Here is a 6,292-nt window from a genome sequence, read left to right as displayed (position 1 = left end):
GTTTAAATTTTCATGTTTTCATCTGTTTAAGAAGAATTCTTGAGACTCTCTTGCTCTCCTTAGCTCCTCACTAGCCTGATCTATCCATCTCACTCACTTTAAAGCATCAAAATGATCGCCTTCCTTGCCCCAATCAGACCTCTGCAGAAACTGTGCCTCATCCCCGAGCCCAAATTTGCCTTTCCCATCTTTTCAACGAAACCCTAAAAAAACTCAAATCAAATCCTTTGCACTTAATACCTAGCCTAAAATCAGTTGCTAAATCAGTCATCTCTAGCCCCATTGAGTATATTTTGCTGAGATTGACCCGGAGAGAGCCCTCTCCTGTCCTTGTAGGGCTAGCTACGAGGCTGAGCGTGGTTTGATGTGGACCTAGAACCTTGTCTTTTCAGCCTGAGACAAATCTGGGCTCTAACAATCTGTGTGTCATTTTCATCCTTGGAAAATTTGAATTCATCCTTGTATGGATGCTCAGGTTGTCATTCTGCTCTTTACTCCTTTCATACTATTACTACAACGAATTTGATCGATTTCCCATAGGTCTGCCTTCCTTGCTCCTGTGTGAATTGCACCATATCCGTAATTTGTTTAGACCTATAACAACAGTATGATTTTAAGTAATCCTACCCTCTGAACCCACCTTTAAAAAATAAAAATCAAAATAATCTAGACCATCATAACTAGCCTAAAATCTAGATCCTATATGTTATCTAATTGATTGATAGAAGAAAACTAGCGAGAGAGGCCTCTCTAAGGCTATGGGAGATGGACCGTAGGCTAAAAGAGAATTGTGGTTACCTCTGGGATTTCTCTCCTCAACCTAGAGGAATTTATAGAGTGATAACAAAACCACAGATATTACAGGAAGCCCAAGAATCGTAGACCTGTGATAGAGGCTGAAATTTTGAAGAAAAGTCCAAATGTGTAGTGTTGTACCAAGTTTGACTAGCATTGACTTTATGAAAGAAGAGTTGATCAAATAAGTGATTTGACATGGCCTTGGAGGGGTCTTGGTGAAGAGTGGTAGGTCTTGAAAGTCATCAATTGAAGTTTTATAAGAAGAGAGGAGTAGGCTTATGGATTTTCTTCTCAATAGTAGAGTTTTTGGCCCTAGATGATAGTCTATATATTGTGTCCTCTTGTGTCTTGTTCTTTATTGTTTGGTAGATGTTTGATGATAAGATAACTAACTATAATAAATTAAATAAGAAGATAATCAAGTTAAGTAATTATACATCACAAGCAATTATCGAAGTAAGATAAATCACTTAATCTAGCTTCCCCTAGATTTCTAAACATGGTATCAGATCTAAGGTGACAGGAAAAGGAAAGGCAAATTGTAGAAGGACCATCAAAAGGAACATAACGAAGGTCAAGACATCGAACAATAGGGATCTAAGGACCATCAATGAAGCCTACCTATCTCATCACAAGGATCGAAGCAACATCAAGAAAAAGACCTCAAAGACTCTACTTTCAAGAAGGAGCCTACCTCCACTCAATCAAAGAAGAAGTTCAAGCTCTAGAGAAATATATGAAAGAGGAAATAATGACTCAAAGAATCCTTATAGAATAAATCAAGGATCCCCTCATCCCTTATGTAGAAAAATTGGAGAATTAAAAATACATATATGCTAAGCTGGTAGAAATATTCTTCGTAAGCACTATAGGAGAAGTTATATCTTTGAGAACCGAGTTATATAAAATGAAAGTATCAAAGGATGAAGGGATAACCTCATATATTATGAGGTTGTCACAAATACAATACTAACTACAAGATTTGGTGGAAATAATGTATGACAAAGAAATGACCATCGTTGTGCTCAATGCACTTCCTGATGAATGGGGAAACTTTGTATCAAGCATCTATAGAAAGAACGAAGCCACCCCATTTAGTGAAATTTGGTCATTATATAAGATTTAAAAACCTAGGTTAAAGGAAAGAAAGTGATGTAGGATCAAATTAACAAGTTCAAGCATTTGTTGCCATGGCTAGGAGAAAATGAAAGTTTGGTCCTTAAAAAAAGGAGAAGATTGATATGTCAAAGATCCAATGATATGTATGTTAGGAATATGGAAATTTCAAGAGAGATTGTCCTAAACTCAAGAAGGAAAAAAAGAAAATAAAATAAAGAATTGAATCCCATATCACCGAAGAAGTAGAAGAATCTAATGAGAACAAATCCAAGAAGGAAGGGATAGGTCTTCACTATTAAGGTCACTCAGGTACATAGGAAGGAGTAGTAGTAGGTGAAAAGACCTCTACCATGGTTAACAGATTACTGTCAGTATGATAAGATGCGTCATATTAGAAGCATACAATTGAAACAAAAATGGGATCATGAAATTATTATATAACCTTGAAAGGACAGTTGAAGTAAAAATTCTACATGGTTGTCATCGCGATAGAAAGGAAGTAGCTCATGGTAATCTCATTGAAAGAATGAAAAAGGTAAGCCAAAATAAGTAGTATATATGTTTGGAAGAAATTCATCTAGCCAGATAGAATATAGAAAAAATTCATCATACATCATCATCATTAGGAATGAGCATTTGCAAGACGAGGATAATCAAGATCCTCCAATGGAATCTTCACTAGAATATTCACCTCTACTTGGAAGAAGCAAGTGTCTCGCTGATAGGCTACATTCCACAGCCCGTGGGACCCATGATTTGGAAGGATGATGGTATGGTGACAAAGGAGTGCAACATGTCAATATGGGTGAAGTAATTTCAATCATGGAAACAAAGTTGTCGAAAGAAATCCAGATGACCAAAATAAGAGAAGAGGCATGTATATATTTGATAGATTAAGTCATTTAATCATATAGTTGTAGATAGCATGGGTGAATCCTCTATCTCATGAGCATGATCGAAGAAGAAGAATATCTTCCTTTGGAAAGATGCATGAAGTCATATGTCTTGAACTAGTTCACATATTGACAAGATGAAATCAACATGATATGACCTCACATGGAATAGGAGGTAGTTGACAAGATGAAAGAACCATGTATAGAAGTTCCTGGGAAGAAATATGTGAAGAAAGGAAGAATAGTTCATGAAAATGAAACTATAGTCACGTAATATAAGATAAGTGATGATCATCCGATAAGTAGAAGAATTAGATATGACATCTCCATGGAGAAGATATAAAGACTTTGATAAAGTCTGTAAAGGAAGGAGACCCCTGACATTAAAATCCTTGGAGATGTGTTTATGAATGTATAGGATGTTGATGTTGCAAGAAGTGGATGTCATGATGAAAGGCCATCATAAAAGGTAACTTTGATTTGATGTTCATTTTAGATTTTGAACATTTGGTTGGGTGAATATGAGGCTATCGGAAGAGAGTTGTAGATATCACCTATAGCTAGTACTCATGAAGATGAATGAAAAATCCTATAAGAAACATGACTTGACAGAGGTAGTTGTATGAAGAAAAGCTATATGTGGACTAGAATAACACTTTCTGATAAAGTCAAGGATGAGATGACTGGTGGTTCTACCCTATTGTTCTACCATGATCTCCACCAAAAAGTAGATAGTTGTTGTTGGTAACAAGTCCCTAGTTAAGAGGGAGCTTGGACAAGTCCCTGGGTAATAGGGAACTTGAATATATTCCTTTTGTAGGAATGAACATATCTTCCCTAGTTGAGAGGGAGAGATAGACACTTCATTCTTATCTTCATATAGTGAAGAAAGCATGGAGTATTAGGTAAGAATCTGATATTGATTCTAATACTCTCTGAGGATGTGGTAGGACATCTAATAGGTAAGAGTAGTCAAAGAGGAAATTCCTTGACGATGTGTTATTCCAAGATAGGAATTTTCCTAAAAGGACATACCCATTGAACACCTATGTTATCACAAAACCAGTACTAGGGACTGCAACCAAGCAAGGTCTCATGTAACTGTTTCAGACCATACTTTAGATTAGGAATTAGCCTTCCTAATCAGAGAGGGCTCTCTCATGACTCTTGACAAAATCCTTCAAACACTAGAGGGCTAACTCTTCACACCTTTATAAAAATATAGCTGGCTGGACATACATCAAATTAGTCTTCATTGGGCTATGGAGTCTCTCACAGTTAATAAACCAAATCACAGTCATCTCATAGAAGCCAAGGCTCTTTGCATCATCAAAGGTTCAAACATAATTTACCTAAATCAAAGCCTGCTGAACATACAGGAAGTCAGAGCATTAAAAAATGAATTCTGAGTGATGTTCAAACATGCTTCACCAAAACCCACAGCCTGTCAAGCACACAGGAAGTCAGAGCATATAATATGAATTCTGAGGGATTGTACCATAACAAGGCTGTAAAAAGAACATTAAGAAACTAAAACCACCATCACATTTGAACAAAGAGATGCATTGAGAATCTTGGGAAGAAAAAACTCTGTTTGCTATTACTGTAACAGTCTTTTCATAAGCTCTATAAAACTCTGTTTTTGTACATACAGTCCAACCCTTTTTACATCCTAACTTGGCCCATATATAGGCAAGCAAACTCAAACACCTCGAGCTTCCTCCTCCAGCATGAGGGGAGCCTCGAAGGTGGCTATTAACTCTTCCTACATGCTCTTAACTACTGCATTAATTACAAACATGCTGAACTAAAATTACACACAATCCTAATCCAACTAAAATACTAATTTCATTCTCCTCGCAGACTTGATGCTTTCTTGGATGCTGGACAGCTGTATGATTTTCATTATGGCTAAGATATGTTAAGGGAACAATCACCGAGCAAGCTGGTCTCGGATGCTAGCTGTAAGGCAGCTTATTAATTGATAAAATTAATCACCCTACATCCACGATCCCCTGTCTTCCATTCCTCTTCATCATTTAAAAACCACACTCCGAGTTTTTTAAACCTTCAATTAATCAACGCATAACCACCATATGTTATATGATCTGGATACTTCAAGGACCAACAGGTGTATCAACCGAAGATTCTGGTAACCCCACCAATACGCTAGTAGCTCGGTCATAAATTGCCTTTGAGAAAACTTTATGAAAATAAACAAAATATTTTATTTTTTCTTCAAGAGCTACACCTGTCACTGTTTGAGTTGTTATAAAACCCATGTATGATCTCCCTGCCTGAGTTTGAGACCTTCTTTTACCATTAACTGACCTCATCATCAAAATTCATTGTTTTTCCACAAAACAGCATTCTACAGCAGTTTCGTAGCGCGCTACGAAACTGCTGTAGATGTCAAAACAGAACCTATGTATCTTTGAAGCGTTTTCTGCTTAGATTCATGATCTCTTCAGACATTTGTACAGCTATTAGGAACCTAAATAGTTTTAAGAAGATAAAGCTTGCTTCTGTCATTACATATCACAGCCAACTAGATTAGCATCAAACCAATAAAAAGCTTCATAAATTCCAACTGGAACATAGAGTCACTGTAGTATTCCTTGCTGCCTTCAAATCTTCAAATGAGGTGGTCTTTTTCAAAGTACAGATCTTAAAGTTGGAAGAATTCAACACTTGGACATTAAGCTCCTTAGGATTATCAAACCAAACTATCTCACCCTGCTGTACCAATTTGACTGGGTCTACCTATATCAACTTCGGCTTGTCTGTCAGAATCAGCTGCATCTTTTTGCTGTAAAGTTTCCGAATTTTCTTAACTAATGAAACCATCACAATGAACTCCCCTGGATCTAGAAATTTCTCCCATTTAGAGTCACAGTTAATGGTGGGGCTAACTTTGGAGCCAGCATACTCCTAACATTATCCCAGTCAACTCCCTTGAAGAAAGGATGACTCTAGAGAGAAGCATACCCTTCAGGGTCAGAAGCCAATCTTTTAGATGAGTCCATATCCAGCAAACAATCAATAAGGTGCCAAGCTTCAGAAGAAAAATATTCAGGAAATTTGAAATCTCTATCCATGATCCTTTGGAATGTGAGCCACTCACTGCCATCTTTAAAAGGTAATATGTCAGACAGCATCTGATACAACGCGCAACCCAGTGCCCATAGATCATTTCCAATTGTTGGAGGTGCATGCTTAAGGACCTCTGGCGGAACGCAGGCAGCTGTACCAACAAATGTGCAGGTCTTCTCGTTTGAAGTAGTCGGAATAATTGAAATTGAGGTGTTTTCCATTGGTTTGAAGAAGTATATTCTCTTTACATCTCGGTGTATCAGTCCTACTTTGTGAAGGTATTCAAGGACATCCACAATCTCTGCAATATAGAAACGTGCTTCATCCTCTGAAAAACGAGATTTCTTAACAACACGATTTGAATCCCATCCCAGGATAGAAAGCAACAT

At 37.2% G+C, this 6,292-nt stretch overlaps 1 pseudogene; it reads right to left on the bottom strand.

Annotated features, from left to right (window-relative positions):
* Nucleotides 1-5,387: 5,387 nt before the first annotated feature.
* LOC149146344 (3-phosphoinositide-dependent protein kinase 2 pseudogene) lies at nucleotides 5,388-6,292 on the bottom strand (annotated as a pseudogene).

Source organism: Pinus tabuliformis, chromosome X, assembly GCF_031772625.1.
Source record: "Pinus tabuliformis cultivar Carrire ecotype Pingquan chromosome X, CPIR1, whole genome shotgun sequence".
In the NCBI taxonomy this organism is placed as follows: Eukaryota; Viridiplantae; Streptophyta; class Pinopsida; order Pinales; family Pinaceae; genus Pinus; species Pinus tabuliformis.
This window is presented reverse-complemented; position numbering and strand designations above follow the sequence as displayed.